The 18,684-nt window shown below is 46.3% G+C and overlaps 1 protein-coding gene and 1 long non-coding RNA gene across 5 annotated transcripts in view; one reads left to right on the forward strand and one right to left on the reverse strand.

Moving 5' to 3' along the window:
* LOC100336029 (small ribosomal subunit protein uS12) overlaps positions 1-18,684 on the forward strand; it is a 35,932-nt gene that overhangs the window by 16,241 nt on the left and 1,007 nt on the right. The gene's annotated exons all lie outside the window — the stretch shown is intronic.
* LOC101909825 (uncharacterized) overlaps positions 10,868-18,684 on the reverse strand; it is a 120,034-nt gene continuing 112,217 nt past the window's right edge. For all 3 annotated transcript variants that reach the window (XR_009493769.1, XR_003033800.2, XR_009493768.1), the window contains 2 exons: positions 12,032-12,169; positions 10,868-11,826 (listed from right to left, as the gene is read on the reverse strand). This is a non-coding gene — a long non-coding RNA (uncharacterized lncRNA). The remainder of the gene's footprint in view (positions 11,827-12,031; positions 12,170-18,684) is intronic.

An 18,684-nucleotide genomic window follows, 5' to 3' on the forward strand; every position in this document is an offset into this window, starting at 1 on the left:
CATCTTACCAAAAAGTATGTGAAAAAGCCCCTAGGTCATGGAGCTGTCTGACAAGATTAGATCCTAGGTAGAAGAAAAGGGAAAGGAATGAGGGGAACTTCGTGAGACAAAATGACTTGAGTCTTATCTGCTCTGTCTCCTTATTGGCTATGACATGACATAACTGGGCTTCCCTGGTGGCTCAGATGGTAAAGAATCCGCCTGCAGTGCTGGAGACCTGGGTTCAATCAATGGGTCGGGAAGATCCCCTGGAGAAGGCCAGGGCAACCCACTCCAGTATTCTTGCCTGAGGAATCCCCATGGATACAGGTGCCTGACGGGCTACAGTCCATGGGGTCACAAAGAGTCGGACACGACTGAGTGACTAAGCACAGCACGTGACATAACTCAGAGTATCAGTACTGGCTCTGACACATACTGAGTGAAGGTGAGAAAGGTATTTACATCCTTTGGACCTGTTTCCCCATTTCTAAAGTGGAAATTACAATTTTACACTAAATATTTGTTATGAAGAATAAAGAAGATAACATGTGCAGTAGGCATTACATTGCAAATGGATTTGGCTTATTCTACTCCATTTGTTCATTTAAACATTTACCTTTACAATGACAATTCTCTCACAAGTGATACAGATTTCGAATTTCAAATAGACTATAAGGTTAACTTTTAAAATGAATTGGACTTCAGAAACATATTTTGTCTAAATAAATATATTGATTCAATAGCAGATTCAATAGCTGGTATCCGACATGGTATTCATTCTAAGGTTGGTTTGTTAATGAGGACAGACAAAGCCACCCTAAGTCATAATATGTAGTGAAAAACGTGCTCCTTGCTGTGTGTGATGACAAAGAAAATAAGCCAGTATTCTGGTCACGTAACATCACACAACTCAACACCAGACTCTGTCACGTAGTCAGGCAGCCAGTCCCTAAGTCGCAGCACAGGACTGGGCACCTCAGGGCACCACTGCAGTTGTTAGTTTGGCTTGTCACCTTCTACGGGCTTGGCCAGTAAGGAGACAATGAACCCAAATGGATTCAGATTCTACCTTACAGACAGTGAAGAAGCAATATGACCCTGGTGTCAGTTGCCTTGTCCCTAGTCCCGCGGTTTGACACTGAATTGGAAGGCCTCAGTAACAGGCACTACAGGTGGTGGGTCTGTGCCAGGAAGGAGCCACAGTTGTGCCCTATGGCACTGAGCAGCTCTGTAGTCCACAGCTGTATCTCAGCTGGGGCTAGGGAGACCATCCTATGTTCAACTGAAACCAGAGGTGCATGAGTGACAACTTTGTGTCACCTCCAGCTGGATGAGGAGGCAGGTGAGAAATGGCCTCATAGCTCTTCATCAGGCTGCTTATCTCCCCTTGCTGCAAGAGCAATCAGGAGGTTCTCTGACAAGGTTCAAGCCAGCCTGCAGTTTAGCCTTGCCTACATAGCCTAAGCGGGGACATGCAAGGGCACCAGGGCACCAAGACAGAGTCACACTCCTACAGTGTCTGGAACAAGACACAAGACTAGGTATGGTGCTACAAATATGACACCTATATGCTGACTCTTACATGGAGGAGATGCTTTTCCCGTCAGTCATTAAAAATATTCCTTCATTGAGTACACACACATTGATTACTAGCATGTCTCAGGACGTGTCTGCAATGCTTGAAATAACAAGACCAGTGATGTGAGGTGGATGATGGGAATATCACACTGGTGGGCGAGACAGACACATAAACAGAAAAGAAGTGCAAAGGAGAAACACAGGGAATGGACCTAAGCGAAAAGCAAAGCAAAACAGTGAGCAGGGTGGCCAAGAAGCAGGAGGAAAGCTAGAAGATAAGGTTCATTCTAAGAGTGAAAGAGGTTATATATAACACAGCTGTGCTTTGACCCAGGCTGTGGATGAGAGTCACAACCTCCCCTGCATCACTGCCCCTTTTGAGGGTGGTGTCTGGGAGTCTAGAGATTCTGAAGGGAGAGAAGGAAAATAGAGAGTGCAGGGGATACATGCATCTGCCCTGATAGAGATACAGGTGCAGCTTTTTATAGTAACCAGGTGGGGATGAGCAGAGTTGGATTCGGTGACTCAAGAAGAAATGTGCAAGGAATGTAAAGGGAGAAAACACATTGAGAGGGGGGTAAACAGCTCCAACTCCCATTTCTGTACCAGGGTAGGTGCTCCATTACTGTTGTGAGAAGGCTCCCTGGTCTGAGCTCTGGGAGGGAGTGATGAGCATTCTAAGGACCCATCATCACCTAAGCAGGGGGCACTGAGTGTGTAAAGACATAAGTCTCAGCTTTTCCCACTGACAGACACAGAAAGCTTCTTCGCCCTGCTGAGAGTGGGGCTCTGGCAGCTTCTGCTGCTGCTGCTGCTAAGTCTCGTCAGTCATGTCCGACTCTGTGCAACCCCATAGAGGGCAGCCCACCAAGCTCCCCCGTCCCTCCCATTCTCCAGGCAAGAACACTGGAGTGGGTTGCTATTTCCTTCTCCAATGCATGAATGTGAAAAGTGAATGTGAAGTCGCTCAGTCGTGTCCGACTCCTAGCGACCCCATGGACTGCAGCGCACCAGGCTCCTCTGTCCATGGGATTTTCCAGGCAAGAGTACTGGAGTGGGGTACCATTGCCTTCTCCGTCTGGCAGTTTAGGGAAGCTCAAAGGTAAGGTGGAGGTGGTGGTGGTTGTTCAGTCGCTCAGTTGTGTCGAACTATTTACTACCCATGGCCTGCAGCACGCCAGGCTCCTCTGTCCTACACTATCTCCCTGAGTTTGATCAAATTAATGTCCATTGGGTTGGTGATGCTATCTAATCATCTCACCCTCTGTTGCCCCCTTCTCCTCCTGCCTTCAATCTTTTTGCATCAGGGTCCTTTCCAATGAGTCAGCTATTCGCATCTGGTGGCCAAAGTATTGCAGCATCAGCATCCATCCTTCCAGTGACTATTCAGAGTTCACTTCCTTTAGGATTGGCGGGTTTGTTCTCCTTGCTGTCCAGGGGATTCTCAAGGCTCATCTCTAGCACCACAATTCGAAGGCATCAATTCTTTGGCACTCAGCCTTCTTAATAATCCAACTCACACATCTGTACATCACTATTGGAAAAACCATAGTATTGACTCTACAGACCTTTGTCAGCAAAGTCATGTCTCTGCTTTTTAATATGTTGTCTAGGTTTGTCATCAGAGAAGGCAATGGCACCCCACTCCAGTGTTCTTGCCTGGAGAATCCCAGGGACAGTGGAGCCTGGTGGGCTGCTGTCTCTGGTGTAGCACAGATTCGGAGACGACTGAAGTGACTTAGCAGCAGCAGGATTTTCATGGGCTTCCCTGGGGGCTCTGCGGTAAAGAATCTGTCTGTAATGCAGCACACTTAGGAGATATGGGTTCAATCCCTGGGTCAGGAAGATCCCCTGGAGGAGGGCATGGCAACCCACTCCAGTATTCTCATGTGGAGAATCCCCTGGACAGAGGAGCCTGGTGGGCCTCGGTCCATGGGGTCGTAAAGAGCCAGACACTACTGAAGTGCCTGAGAATGCATGCAAGCTAGGTTTGTCATAGCTTTCCTTCCAAGGAGCAAGCGTCTTTTAATTTCATGGCTGCAATCACCATTTACAGTGATTTTCGAGCCCAAGAAAATGAAATGTGTCACTGCTTCCACTTCAATTCAGTTCAGTCACTCGGCCGTGTCCGACTCTTTGTGACCCCTTGAACTGCAGCATACTAGGCCTCCCTGTCCATTACAAACTCCCGGAGTTCACCTAAACTCATGTCCATTGAGCTGGTGATGCCATCCAACCATCTCATCCTCAGTCATCCCCTTGTCCTGCCCTCAATTTTTGCCGGCATTAGGGTCTTTTCAAATGTCAGTTCTTCGCATCAGGTGGCCAAAGTATTAGAGTTTCAGCTACAAGATCAGCCCTTCCAATAAACACCCAGGACTGATCTCCTTTAGGATGGACTGCTTCCACTTACCCCCCTTCTATTTGCCATGAAGTGATAGGACCAGATGCCATGATCTTAGTGTTTTAATAGTTGAGTTTTAAGCCAGTTTTTTCACTCTCCTCTTTCACCCGTATCCAAAGGTTCTTTAGTCGCTCTTCACTTTCTGCCATTAGAGTGGTATCATCTGTGTATCTGAGCTTGTCGAGACTTCTCCCAGCAATCTTCATTCAGCTTTTGAGTCATCCAGTCCAGCATTTTGCATGATGTACTCTGCGTATAAGTTAAATAAGCAGCATGACAATACACTGCCTTGCTGTTCTCCTTCCCCAACTATGAAGCAGTCATTTGTTCCAACTCTGGTTCTAACGGGTGCTTCTTGGCCCCCATACAGGTTTCTGAGGAGACAGGTCGAGTAGTCTGGCACTGCCCTCTGTTTAAGAATTTTCTCTATTTGTTGTGATCCATGCAGTCAGAGGTCTTAGCGTAGTCAATGACACAGAAGTAGATGTTTTAGAAAAAGTAGATGCGTTAGACGTTTACGAAGTAAAACGGACAGAACTCAGCAAGAATTTGTAGCTGAGGTGAGGGAGAGGGAATCGTAAACATGGTTAAGACCAAGTTTCCTGTCATAAAATACAAAACCGTCATGGTGAATTCTGGAAGTTGTCCAGGTCTGGGAAGAATTCCAAATAAGATTTTTATGTTTTTGAGCTCATGGTCTACATGGATACAATAACCAGTATTTAAATTCTTAAATTAAATTCTTTAAATTCTTCCTTTTCCTTTAAAAAAAACAGTGTGGTATAATTTATATACAATAAAAGCCAACACTTTAACCTATTACCATTTGTAGATGTTTGACAAATGTATACCGTGGTGTAAATGCTATCACATTAAAAATGTAGAAAACGTCTCAATGTTCAAAAATGCTCCTTTGGGGTATTTGCCGTCTGACTCCTTCCTCCACTCCTGTACCCTGGCAACCACAGATACATTTCTGTGCCAACAGTTGTGCCATTTCCAGAAATCCATTGACATGAAATCATATAATATGTAGCCTTCTGTGTCTGGTTTCTCTCATTTGCACAGTTGAGATGCATCCTTGCTCTTACATGCATTAGTTACTTTTTTTTTTATTATCGTGTATTATTCCTTTGTACAGGTATACTCTTTTGTTTTTCTTTCATCTGTATACCAGTTGTTGAATAACTGGGTTGTTTCTATGTTTGGCTATTAGGAATACACGTGTGGAATATTTGAGTGCAGCCCACTGTGTGAGCATGTTTTCATTTCTCTTGGGATAAGTGCCTAGGAGTAGACTTGCTGGATCATATAAGGCTTCCCAGGTGGCGCTAGTGGTAAAGAACCCATCTGCCAATGCAGGAGACTCAGGTTCAATCCCTTGCTCTGGAAGATCCCCTGGAGTAGGAAATAGCAACCCGCTCCAGTATTCTTGCCTAGAAAATTCCATGAAGAGGGGTCCTGGCAGGTTACAGTCCATGGGGCCCCAGAGAGTTAAACACGACTGAGCGACTGAACACACACACACACACATACATGGTAATTTGTGTATCTTAGAATCTAAACTGTGTCCTCTGTAGAAAACATACACATGGATGTTTTTTTTAACTGTTCTCGCAGTGTCTGCCTTCTGGTTGGATTGTTTTATCCATTTACATTTAATGTTGATAAAGACTTACATCCGCCAATGTATATTTCTGTCTCATGTCATTTTGTTCCATGGTCCTCATTTTACTGCTTTCTTTTCCATCCAATGGATATTTTCTAATGTAGCATTTTAAACCCTTTACTGATTTTCCACTACTTTTAAGTTGTTTCCTAGCTGTATGCCACTGTAAACATCTTATTTTATCACAATCAGCTTGAAACTTACACAAATGCTAATGAGATACAGAAACATTACTCCTATATCACTCTATTCAGGTTTCCCTCTTTTCCTCATATTGTCACATATATAATAAATCTATAAAGGGTAAGCCCATTAATACATTCTTATTATTATTACATTATATATAACGTTATGTGATGAAAAGCTGATAAACAGCAGGATATCAGGTATCTATTTATAACTTCTGTTATATTCACCCTCTTTGTCATGATTTCTGATACTTTGCATATGTTTGTATGGATTTGACACCATCCAGATTTGTTTCCTTACCTAATACAACTTTGCTCCAAACCACCTCCTTTGTGCTGCTAATACAAATATATTACATGCCATGTGTTGCTGGCCCAACAATAATTGGGCTTCTCTGGTGGCTCAGACAGTAAAGAATCTGCCTGCAATGCAGGAGACCTGGGTTCAATCCCTTGGTCAGGAAGATCCCCTGGAGAAGGGAATGGCTAACCACTCTGGTACTCTTGCCTGGAGAATCCCATGGACAGAGGAGCCTGGCAGGCTACAGTCATGGGGTTGCCAAGAGTCAGACATGACTGAGCAACTACTGCTTTCACAACAATAAATTATGTGATATTGTTTTAGACAGTTGCTTTTTAAATACAGGAAGAAAGGAGGGAAATATGTGTCCATAAAGAATTTTTCTTCATATAATTACCTTTACCTGTGCTCTTTGCTTTTTCACATGGATTCAGATTAACATCTGAATTCACTTATTGTAGCATGACGAACTTCCTTTAGTTTTTCTTGTAAGCCAGTTCTACCAACACATTCTCTGAGTTTTTTTTTTTTTATAATTTGGACATACCTTTACTTTGCTTTCATTTTTATTTTCTTAAACCACTTTATTGTGGTATGTGTGACATGTAAAAAGCTGTGTACACACCCATGAAATCATCACGAGCTCCAATATACAAAACTCAACTGTATTTCCATACTAGTGGTGAATACTCCTAATAAGTAAGAAAATTCCAGTTACAATATAAAAAGAACTTAGGAATTAGTTTAACCAAGGAGGTGTAAGATTTGTACATTGAAAATGACAAAACCAGTTGAAAGAAATTAATGAAAATTTCAGTAAATGGTCGCTGACTATCAATGGGCACTAGAGTTTCCCCTAGAAATTTGCTGTCATTGTACACACATCTCTGAGCATGTGGGAGTATTTCGCTAAGGCACATTCATAGCAGGGAGACCGCTGGATCAAAGACTTCCTTGGCTAAACACACATCTGTGGAGTACCTACTATGTGCATGTGCCTGACTCTGTTCTAAATGCCAAGGAGGCATCACAGAATAGGACTGACACTTGTCCCTCCTTCATGAAGGCAAATGCTGCTGGGGGTGAGGACAGGATGGAAAGTAAATTTCTGATGGGTGCTGCCACAGACCCTGCAAAGGTGTTTCACCAGTTCACACTGGCCTCAGTGGGGCAGGGGAGTGAATGTGCCTTTACTGGCATCTGGGTACCATTTGGAGGGTGGGAGGTTTTGGGAGGAGGCTGGACACCTTGTGTCCAGTTCCTTAAAAGAGCTTCAAGTCCACAACTAGGATTGATCCACGTAGGGATTTCAGGGGACGTGAATACCCTAGGTGTCCATACCCTTGGTTGTGACATCACAAAGTGTATTTGTCAAAGAATGGGAGGGATCTGACCCATCGGTGGCTCTGCACCCTGAGTGTGCCATCTCTGACCTGGAGATAAGTCTGTGAACCAGGGATTGAGGGTGCTGAACCCTTGAGGGGTTTACTATGCCTTAGGCTGTGAACTTTGTGGTTTGTAGGATGCAGGGTACCATGGTCTGAGGTTTCTTTGTGGTGGCTGCATGGAACACTGTGAAAGAGCTGTATGCCTTCACCATACCAGTGCTCTGTGCAGTTGGATTTCTCCATGGCAGCTTATGAAGTTGCTAAAATGCATGTCGACCTGTATTCGAATTTCATCTCAGCTGATTTCATGTGTCTTGCCTCATTTATTGAGTCTCTAGAGTTTCAGTTTGGTGGATTGTTTGGTGTTGCGTGTCCAGTGCAGTGAGGTCTGCCAGCTGCTATTTCCTTGGTCCATATCTGGTCGAGTGTATCATTGATATTTGGGTTTTGTGACCCATAGTGTGAGGTCCCTTCCTTTCCCTTCCATAACCTTTCCCTTCTCCAGGGGAATCTTCCCAACACAAGGATCGGACCCAGGTCTCCTGCATTGCAGGCGGATTCTTTACCAGGTGAGCCATAAGGGAAGCCCAAGAATACTGGAGTGAGTAGCCCATCCCCTCTCCAGCGGATCTTCCCAACCCAGGAATCGAACAGGGTCTCCTGCATTGCAGGAGGATTCTTTCACAGCTGAGCTATCAGGGATTGAAACATTTCACATTGTTGTTCAGTGGCTCAGTCGTGTCTGACTCTTTAAAACCTTGTGGACTGCAGCACGCCAGGCTTTCCTGTCCTTCACTATATCCCAGAGTTTGCTCAATCCCATGTCCATTGAGGCAATGATGCCATCCAACCATCTCATCCTCTGTTGGTCCCTTTTCCTCCTGCCCTCAATCTTCCCCAGCAGCAGGGTCTTTTCCAATGAGTCGGCTCTTCACATCAGGTAGCCACAATATTGGAGTTTCAGCTTCAACATCAGTCCTTCCAATGAATACCCAGGAATGATTTCCTTTAGGATGGACTGGTTGGATCTCCTTGCAGTCCAAGGGACTCTCAAGAGTCTTCTGCAACGCCACAGCTCAAATGCACCAATTCTTTGGCACTCAGCTTTCTTTATAGTCCAACTCTCATATCCATATATGACCACTGGAAAAACCATAGCCTTGACTAGATGGACCATTGTTGACAAAGTAATGTCTCTGCTTTTTAAGATGCTGTCTAGTTTGGTCAAAACTTTCCTTCCAAGGTGTAAGCATCCTTTACTTTCATGACTACAGTCACCATCTGCAGTGATTTTGGAGCCCCAAAAAATAAAGTCTGTCACTGTTTCCACTGATTCCCCATCTATTTCCCATGAGGTGATGGGACCAGATGCCATCATCTTAGTTTTCTGAATGTTGAGCTTTGACCCAAATTTTTCACTCTCCTCTTTCACTTTCATCAAGAGGCTCTTTAGTTCTTCTTCACCTTCTGCAATAAGGGTGGTGTCATCTGCATATCTGAGGTTATTGATATTTCTCCTGGCAATCTTGATTCCAGCTTGTGCTTCCTCCAGCCCATTGTTTCTCATGATGTACTCTGCATATAAGTTAAATAAGCAGGATGACAATATACAGCCTTGATGTACTCCTTTTCCTATTTGGAACAAGTCTGTTGTTCCATGTTCAGTTCTAACCGTTGCTTCCTGACCTGCATGCACGTTTCTCAAGAGGCAGGTCAGGTGGTCTGGTATTCCCATCTCTTTCAGAATTTTCTAGTTTATTGTGATCCACACAGTCAAAGGCTTTGGCATAGTCAATAAAGCAGAAATAGATGTTTGTCTGGAACTCTCTTGCTTGTTCTATGATCCAGTGGATGTTGGCAATTTGATCTCTGGTTCCTCTGCCTTTTCTAAAACCAGCTTGTACATCTGGAAGTTCGCAGTTCACGTATTGCTCAAACCTGGCTTGGAGAATTTTGAGCATTACTTTACTAGCGTTTGAGATGAGTGCAATTGTGCGGTAGTTTGAGCATTCTTTAGCATTGCCTTTCTTTGGGATTGGAGTGAAAACTGACCTTTTCCAGTCCTGTGGCCACTGCTGAGATTTCCAAATTTGCTTACATATTGAAAGCAACACTTTCACAGCATGATTTTTAGGATTTGAAATAGCTCAACTGGAATTTCATCAACTCTACTAGTTTTGTTCGTAGTGATGCTTTCTAAGGCCCACTTGACTTCACATTCCAGGATGTCTGGCTCTAGGTGAGTGATCACACCATCATAATTATCTAGGTCGTGAAGCATAGTCAATGAGTTTTTTCCCGGAATTCCTTTGCATTTTCTACGATCCAATGGATGTTGGCAGTTGGATCTGTGATTCCTCTGCCTTTTCTGAATCTACGTTGTACATCTGGTACTTGTCTGTTCACATATCATTGAATCCTAACGTGATGGATTTTGAGAATGACCGGGCTAGCATCTGAAATGGGTGCAGTTGTGCAGTCGTTTGAACATTCCTTGCCATGACCCTTCTTTAGGATTGGAATGAAAACTGACCTTTCCAGTCCTGTGGCCACTGCGGAGTTTAGCAAATTTGCTGGCATATTGAGTGCAGCACTTTAACAGTGTCATCTTTTAGCATTTGAAATAGCCAGGATTGTGTCAACTCCACCAGCTTTGTTCACAGTAATGTTTCCTAAGGCCCACTTGACTTCACACTCCAGTATGTTTCACGTTTTTTCCATTGGCACAACCAAATTCATCAAAAATTGTGAACTTGTGTTTCAGAAGCTACAACAATTCGTACTCAATGTGGGTGCCAAAAAACTTGAGGCCCAAAGTAAAGTCTAAACATTGAAAATACCTACATTCCTTTAAAGACAGGCGTTTACACTTTGAAGGGAAGCCAGGTGAGTCCTGAGTCCCAGGTCACGGAGCTGCTGGGCTGGTGGTGTGGCTGAAACTGAGGCAGCTGCAACTTGAGGCCCTCTCCCTGCATGGAGGGAGGGCCTGCCCCAAGGACGAGAAGAACAGGACCCCCAGGAGTGTCACAGGGGCAGCAGGGAGGCAGGCACATTGCTTCAGGCAGCACATATGCATCGAGGCTTTTCCTGGCTCTCTGTGGTGGATACAAGTGGCTAGCCCACAGAAATCCCTGTGCTGGACTTACTGTCCCCAAAGGGGAAGAGGTAGGGGTAGGAGGCACCCTGCCTCATAACAACCCAGGACATTCTACAGTGTGTTAGGAGGGGGTGGTGCTGTGATCAGATACATGTAAGTCCTGTATGGGACTGGTACTGTGGGTAGCAAGGGGGAAAGCTGCAAGTCTCAGTATTGAACACAACAACCATGGCGGGCTTCACTGAGGAGCTGATATTTTAACAAAGACTTGAAGGGGGAAAGGAGTCAGCACAGCAGACATCTGGAGTCAGGATATGGCAGAAGAGGGAACAGTGGGGATAAGTGCAGGGGGCAGATACTGCCAGGAGGCCAGGGCAGCTGGGAGCAGGGAGTGAGAGTTGAAGAGAAAGTGGGGACTAGATACCGTGGCACTGGGTAAGCATCTGCACTGTCGGCGAACCAACAGGGACAAGCAGGGGTCATAGGTGCTGATGGACATGCCTGTGCCAGGCCTGTGAGGGAGGCAGAGGCAGGACAGGGGGAAAGAGCAGAGACAGCTGAGGTGGGGCAAGCAAGGAGTGAGGAGGATATACGAGGGGCAGTTCTGAGTGAGGCTGACGGCCTCCCCTGGACTCGACACGCCTTTCCTACCTGTACTGGTGTCCCTGCCTCCATAGATGCCTGTTCTCCAGGCACAGTGTCAGAGACTCCACTAGCAGCCTGATGTCATTTAACTGTCCATCGTCTGGACACATAGTTGCGGGGCCTACATTGCCACTTGGTCCTTTGGAAACGTTAAGTGACCTGAATGGTGCTCTCAGAATCTTGACCCCAGTTCCACTGTGAGGCTACAACTGTGGCTGATGAGGCAACAGTGTGACCCACATGTGTGTAATGAACCTTGCAGCCTCTTTGATCAGGAGTTTCCAGAATTAGGGGTCATATGAAACATGCACTCCAATCCCCACCCCCAAAGGGAAGAGAATCTGATTCCACAGATGTCCTGCTTACTCCATTCTCCTGTGTCATTATTAACACAAAAGTAACTGGTCCACGAAGAGCTACGCTTTTTTGACTGAGAATTTACCTTGAGTCCCGGTCCTTCATTCATTGAGGAAGTAGTTCTAAGCAGGGACCAGATGCTATGTCTCCTCCAACTGTGGCTGGATTGGTTAGGGATGATGGGGACTGTCCCCTGCAAGCAGATGACTGCCACGTGCTGTGTGAGAAAAGCGATGGCAGGATTTAAATTATAGAACTCTGGGAACACAGAAGAGAGCATCTGACCCTTGCCATATATCCGGGGTTGGGATGTGGTGTGGGTCTGTAGTGAGGACACATTCTCGGAGGGATGGGGAGATTTCTTGAGGTGGCACTTTGACCTTCCACAGTTTACACACACACACGAGCAGAAGAGCACAGACCTGGACACAGGTGGAGCCAGACAGACTTTCATTCCCAGTTGTCTCCAGAGCACCATGGCAGCTGGGTCATCTCCAGCGCTGTCTTGCAGCCACTAAAAACCCTTCCTGTGCTTTGGCGTGCCTCCCGATTCCTTATACCTGATAAATAGAGTGAGACTGCTGGAGACATAACTCGGGTCGGGGTTGGTTGCAAAGCCTCTCTGATATGGCAGAGTGCCTCCCCACAGGGGAAGTTAAAGTACTGCTCGGTGTTGCCTCTGGAGCAACCCTTTCCTACCAGCAGACTCCAGTTTCTTGGCTGCAAGGCAGCTCCTCCTAAGGCGCACACAAAGGGGCTTAGAACCTTTCAGGGTGGCTTTGCCCTACTGGGTACCTGCGTTTCACAAGCGGACAGGAGATTGGGACACTAATGGCTCTCCTCTCATGGAGCAACATCTGCATCTCGGTAACTGAAACACAAGCCATGCATGTTGTTGTGACTGCAGAGAAGACTGGTTTGCACTCAAGAGAAACTAGGGCGTGACTCCCACCCAGATCCAGCTTTTACTGCATCAGCCACCTAAGCTCTTTCAGCTTGCTTACTTGTCTGTGAGAAGGCTGGGGTTCATCCATACCCCTCTGGGTCTGAGGGGAATAAAACCACACATACCTGGCTCCCACAAGCTCAAGAAGGTGCTGTGACATTCCCTAGGAGGGTCCCCATACTGAGCTGGCAGCTCATCCTTGCCTCCCTGATGACCACAGGGACTAGTAAATCACACCCTGCATAGGGAGGACCTGTCAATATACTTCATCTTGTTCTAACAGGAACTCAAAACAATAGAGTGAAAAATAGTAAAAATCTCATCAACACACAGTGCGTGGGTAGGGCAGCTCAAGCCCTGTTCCGTGTACTGGGTCACAGACACCATAAAGTGACATTTTGAAATTTCCATGCTTCGGCTTATCCCTCCTCACTGTGAAGCAGGTGGTCACCCTGGATCCCTTTATGCTTCCAATACTGTGACCAAATTCAAAAGGCCGTATTCAAAGACAACAACGGGCCCATATACAGCAAGAGGAGAGCTTTTCTGTCTGTATCCTATTCTTAGCAAGGAAGCCTTTCCCAGACAAACTCTGCCATCAGATTGCGTTTCTCATCAGCTCATCGTGCAGTGGGGATTCATAGTGAAATCTCCACCACCTTCCATTTGGTAAAAATATCAAAACTGTTAACTGTGACTTTTCTCCCAGGTACTCCCCAGGAAAAACGGAAACTGATCTACCCAGCCTGGCAGCTGAACCTAAGAAGGAATCAGGCAGATGAAGAGGGAGGAAGGGCATGTAAGATGGAGGCATAGGCAGGAGTGAGACTCTGAAATCGGTGGGTGGGGAGGGGGAGAGATGGGGCGGAGGGGGTGGATAGGGAGTAGGAGTGTGAGCACACCGGCCATCTGATGAACAGAAAGAGGTCTGGGTGGTTGGAATATCAAGTGGGGCATGGAGCAGAAGGAGGGTGTCTGGTGAAGATCAGGCATTTGAGGGCAGACAAGACCTGCTGTGCCTAGTCAAGGAGGCTGGACAGTATCCTAAGAGCAGCAGGCAGCCCGTGCAGAGTTTTGAGCAGGGGTGTCATGTCCAGATTGCACTGAAGAAAGCTTCCCTTCCTCAGGCAGCAGGACAGACCATGTCTTGGAAAGCATCAGGATTGCTGGTGCTTGTCAAGGAGAGAGATGAAGGTGACCTGGCCTAAGGAACTCACTGTGCTGATGGAGAGAAGGAACAAGATCTTACTTAGACTTAGGAGGCGGAGAGGTGAGGGTTGATGATTGAGAGTGTGGTGAGAGAGTGGTAGCAGGCAAGGATGGCTTTAAGCATCTCTGGCCTAAGCAGCTGGGGAGAAGGCTGCCTTGCACTGAGTCAGGGGACAGTAAAGGAGGTGCAGCTGTGTGGGGAGCGGGGATTGGGGGGGATGGGTGCAGTTTGGACATGTTGAATATTCCTTGCCTGGGGGAATCAAACACGTACTATCAGAATGGCTTGGGGGAGCTGACCTAAGTTCTCTGTGCCCATGATGCCTCATCTGTGATGGGGGAATGAGGCTAAGAATTAAGAAAAAGACTAATTTCCTGTTTCATTGCTTTAGTCTAGGAGAATGTGCTCCTTTTACAAAGAAGTGCTGTCTTATTGTCAGGTATTCCGTCGGTATAATGGGATTGTATCTGCTTATCCATATATCCGCTTGGTTTTACATATCTGCTTTGTGTATTTCCACCATGTGGTATGTATTGTCAACCGTAAAGAGAAATAAACTCAAAGGAACAAGTGTTTCTTGTCACATGCCTGCAGAACGGCAGTCCATCAGCCTGTCTCTCAGAGAAACAGCCCCCTTTAGAACCTCCTGTAGCTCCTCACTCCCTCCAGGGGGTGGGTAGAGGCCTGTGGGACCCAGTGTGTCTTTCACTTCTCTTCCTTGTGAAGGCATCTCCGGTGTCCCAGAAGTTGCCTAGCACTTGTTGAGTGCAGTCTCCCTGCAGCCCTGTCAGTTGACTAGGGGAGTCTGTAGTCAGGCAGAGTGCTGAGCCTGATGTGTGGATCTGGAAACGATCAGCCTGTGGTGCCGAGCTGGGAGGTGATGAAGCCACAGATAACTAGATTTAAATCAAGGTCCCATGACTTATTCCTTCTGTGACCGTGGGCAAGTTACTTACAGTCTGCGTGACTTAGTTTCCTGAATTGAAGCGGATGATGATCCTATTCTGCAATAATGACTCCTTTTTTGCTGCCTTCATTTAGATTACCAAAAAAACCAAAAAACCTTTTGAGAACTATACAGTGATGTTCAAGTGTCGATTACTTCCAGAGTAAAAACGGAACCTGTCAACAAAGATATGAAAAGATGCTCAACCTCACTCATCATCAGAAAAATGCAAATCAGAGCCACAATTAGGTATCTAGTCACAGCGGTCAGAATGGTCATCATCGGAAAGCTGCGCACAATAAATGTTGGAGTGGATGTGGAGAAAACGGAATCCTCCTATACTGTTTGTGAGAATGAAAGCTGATACAGCCACTATGGAGAACAGTATGGAGATTTCCTTTAAAACTGGGAATAAAACTACCATGTGCTGTGCTGTGCTTAGTTGCTCAGCTGTGTCCGTCTCTTTGCAACACCATGGACTGTAGCCCACAAGGCTACTCTGCCCATGGGGATTCCCCAGGCAAGAATACCGAGGTGGGTTGTCATGACCTCCTCCAGGGGATCTTCCCAACCCAGGGACCGAAGCCGTTCTCCTGAAGTGCAGGTGGATCCATTATTGTCTGAGCCGCCAGGGAAGCCCATAAATACTGGAGTGGCTAGCCTATCCCTTCTCCAGGGGGTCTTCCCGACTCAGGATTTGAACTAGGTTCTCCCACATTGCACATAGATTCTCTACCAGCTGAGCTACCACGGAGCCCATAAAACAATCATATGACCCAGAAATCACACTCTTGGGCATATGCCCTGAGAAAACTATAATTCAGAAAGACACATGTACCCAAAAGTTCCTTGAACCATTATCTACAATATCAATGACATGGAAGAAATATAGATGTCTGTCAATGAATGGAGAAAGATATTGTGGTAAATGTATGTATACAATGGAATGTTCATCAGTTATAAAAGGGAACGAATTTGTGTCATTTCTAGTGAATTGGATGAAGCTAGAGCCTGTTATACAGCATGAAATAAATCAAAGAGAAAAACAAATATCCTACATCAACACACATATGTGAAATTGAGAAAAACAGCACTGATGAACCTATTTGCAGGGCAAGATTAGAGTCTCAGACATGGACAAGAGAACTATGGACACAGCAGACAAGGAGAGGATGGATTGAATTGAGAGTATAACACTGAAATATACAGATTACCATGTGTAAAATAGATAGCTAGTGGCAAGCTTCTGTATAGCACAGGAAGCTTAGTTTGGTGCTCTGTAATGACCTAGAAGGGTGGGGTTCGGGGGTGGAAGAGAAGTTCAAGAGGGAGGGGATATATGTATACACTAACAGCTGATTCACCCTTGTCCTACAGCAGAAATTAGCACAACATTTAAAGCAATCATAATCCAATTTTAAAAGGTGAGGGGTGTTCGAACCTCTCTGCCTTTATACTTATCTACTGGGACCAGAATGAAAGATGCTTATATTTACCATGCTGACAAAGTTCAACTTCACCTGAGCTGTTAAGAAAAGCCACAGTAAGGAAATCTCTGCAGACTTTCATGTCCCCAAAATGACTTAATGCAAAGCACCACCCTTGCCCGTCGGACTTCGGTAAGACTCGTCCAAAGTATCCAGTGACTCCTGGGTTTACCTACTACAAGTTCAAGTACAGACCTTCCTCCTTGTCATTAAAGGGCAGACACATTCCATCCAACTCCTTCTTCTCTGTGTCATAACTAGGAACGGTGATTAAAAGTCAGTTCTCCTGAAACTAGCTAGTCACAAAGATAATCATTTCCTCTTCTGTCAACGGGATTTCCCCCTAAATGTTTTCCCCCCTGCAAAGGTCCCCACTGTCACTTCTCTACTACTCTCTGTGGAATGAAGTACAGTGCAAAACCACCTTGCTGGCAGTCTGATCTTCAGGTCTGTGGTGCTCTCCCAATTGCAATCGGTAGAAATACAGCCAGTGTCTCTAATAGTTTGCTTTTACTCTTTCGTAGTGTGTTACTAGTAACAATTGGTAGAAAAACATGCAAGTAATAGGAGCTGCTCCTCACGTGGACAGGCGACAACACAAATTACCAGGCATCAGGGAGAAGCCCCCGCCTTCCGATCCCAAGAGCCGACCATCACCAGCTGTCATCTGTGTGGAAGGAAACTTCCTGCGACTCTGGCAAGGATGGTCCCTCCTAGCCTCCAAGCTGCTGGGAGAGGACCTCCGGGCACGCGGTCGAGAGGACCCGGCACTAACTCCTCTTCTCCGAATCCCCCCCGCCCTACTGCCATCGTCCCCGTGGAGGAACCTACTTGTCTTCAGGCCATTCCAGGCTCCCTCTCAATCCACTACAACCCAGGGAATACGCAGGAAGGTCCTTCTACAAGGAAGGGGGGGTAAATGTCCCATCTTTGTGACATCAAAACCAGGCCCGCCAACTCCTCACCCCTGAAGGACGGGTAGGTTCTGTAGGATGCTGGAGGACTCCTCTCGGTGGTCTGCTACTGCTGCTAAGTCACTTCAGTCGTGTCTGACTCTGTGCAACCCCATAAATGGCAGCCCACCAGGCTCTCCCATCCCCAGGATTCTCCAGGCAGGAACACTGGAGTGGGTTGCCATTTCCTTCTCCAATGCAGGAAAGTGAAAAGTGAAAGTGAAGTCGCTCAGTCATGCCTCACTCTTCACGACCCCATGGACTGCAGCCTACCAGGCTCCTCCATCCATGGGATTTTCCAGGCAAGAGTACTGGAGTGGGTTGCCATCTCCTCCAATGCATGAAAGTGAAAAGTGAAAGTGAAGTGGCTCAGTCGTGCCCGACTGTTCTCGACCCCATGGACTGCAGCCCACCAGGCTCCTCCATCCATGGGATTTTCCAGGCAAGAGTACTGGAGTGGGGTGCCATTTCCTTCTCGGTGGTCTTTACCCTTCTATTCCACACACACTAAGGATGGGAGGCCGACCGCCGCCCACTCCCGGCTTCTTGCAGGGGCGGAGGATGGGAGGCACTGCATTGGCGTCCTGCTGTTGAGAACCTGATCCTGAGAAGGAATGTGTCACAGCGAGGGGTAGAGAGAGGGACAGACACGAAGAGGAAGACATCTATCTCTCTAGGACCAACTAGGTGTGCCTTAGTGTCACAGGACCAGAATCCTCTTTAGCCAAGTGGGATCCGTGTTTTCTCAGAACAGTTATTTTCCCCAGATGCCCCACCACTTCAGTATCAGATGGCGGTAGGACAGTTTTCAGTTGAGTTCAGTTGCTCAGTCATATCCGACTCTTGGCGACCCCATGGACGGCAGCACCCCAGGCTTCCCTGTCCGTTACCAACTCGAGGATCCTACTCAAACTCATGTCCATCCCGTCGGTGACTCCATCCAACCATCTCATCCTCTGTTGTCCCCTTCTCCTCCTGCCTTCAATCTTGCCCAGCATCAGGGTCTTTTCCAATGAGCCGGTTCTTCTCATCAGGTGGCCCAAAGTATTGCAGTTTCAGTTTCAGCATCAGTCCTTCCAATGAATATTCGGGACTGATTTGCTCTAGAATGGACTGGCTGGATCTCCCTGCAGTCCAAGGGACTCTCAAGAGTCTTTTCCAACACCACAGCTCAAAAGCATCAATTCTTCGGCATTCAGCTTTCTTTATAGTCCACCTCTCACATCCATACATGACTACTGGAAAAACCAAAGCTTTGACTAGACGGACCTTTGTTGGTAAAGTAATGTCTCTGCTTTTTAATATGCGGTCTAAGTTAGTCATAGCTTTTCTTCCGAGGAGAAAGCGTCTTTTAATTTCATGGCTGCAGTCAACATCTGCAGTGATTTTCAAGTCCAAAAAATAAAGTCTCTCACTGTTTCCATTGTCTCCCCATCTATTTGCCATGAAGTGATGGGACCGGATGCCATGATTGTAGTTTTCTGAATGTTGAGTTTTAAGCCAACATTTTCACTCTCTTCTTTTAGTTTATCA

This window comes from Bos taurus, unplaced genomic scaffold (genome assembly GCF_002263795.3).
Source record: "Bos taurus isolate L1 Dominette 01449 registration number 42190680 breed Hereford unplaced genomic scaffold, ARS-UCD2.0 ScbfJmS_511, whole genome shotgun sequence".
Lineage (NCBI taxonomy): Eukaryota > Metazoa > Chordata > Mammalia > Artiodactyla > Bovidae > Bos > Bos taurus.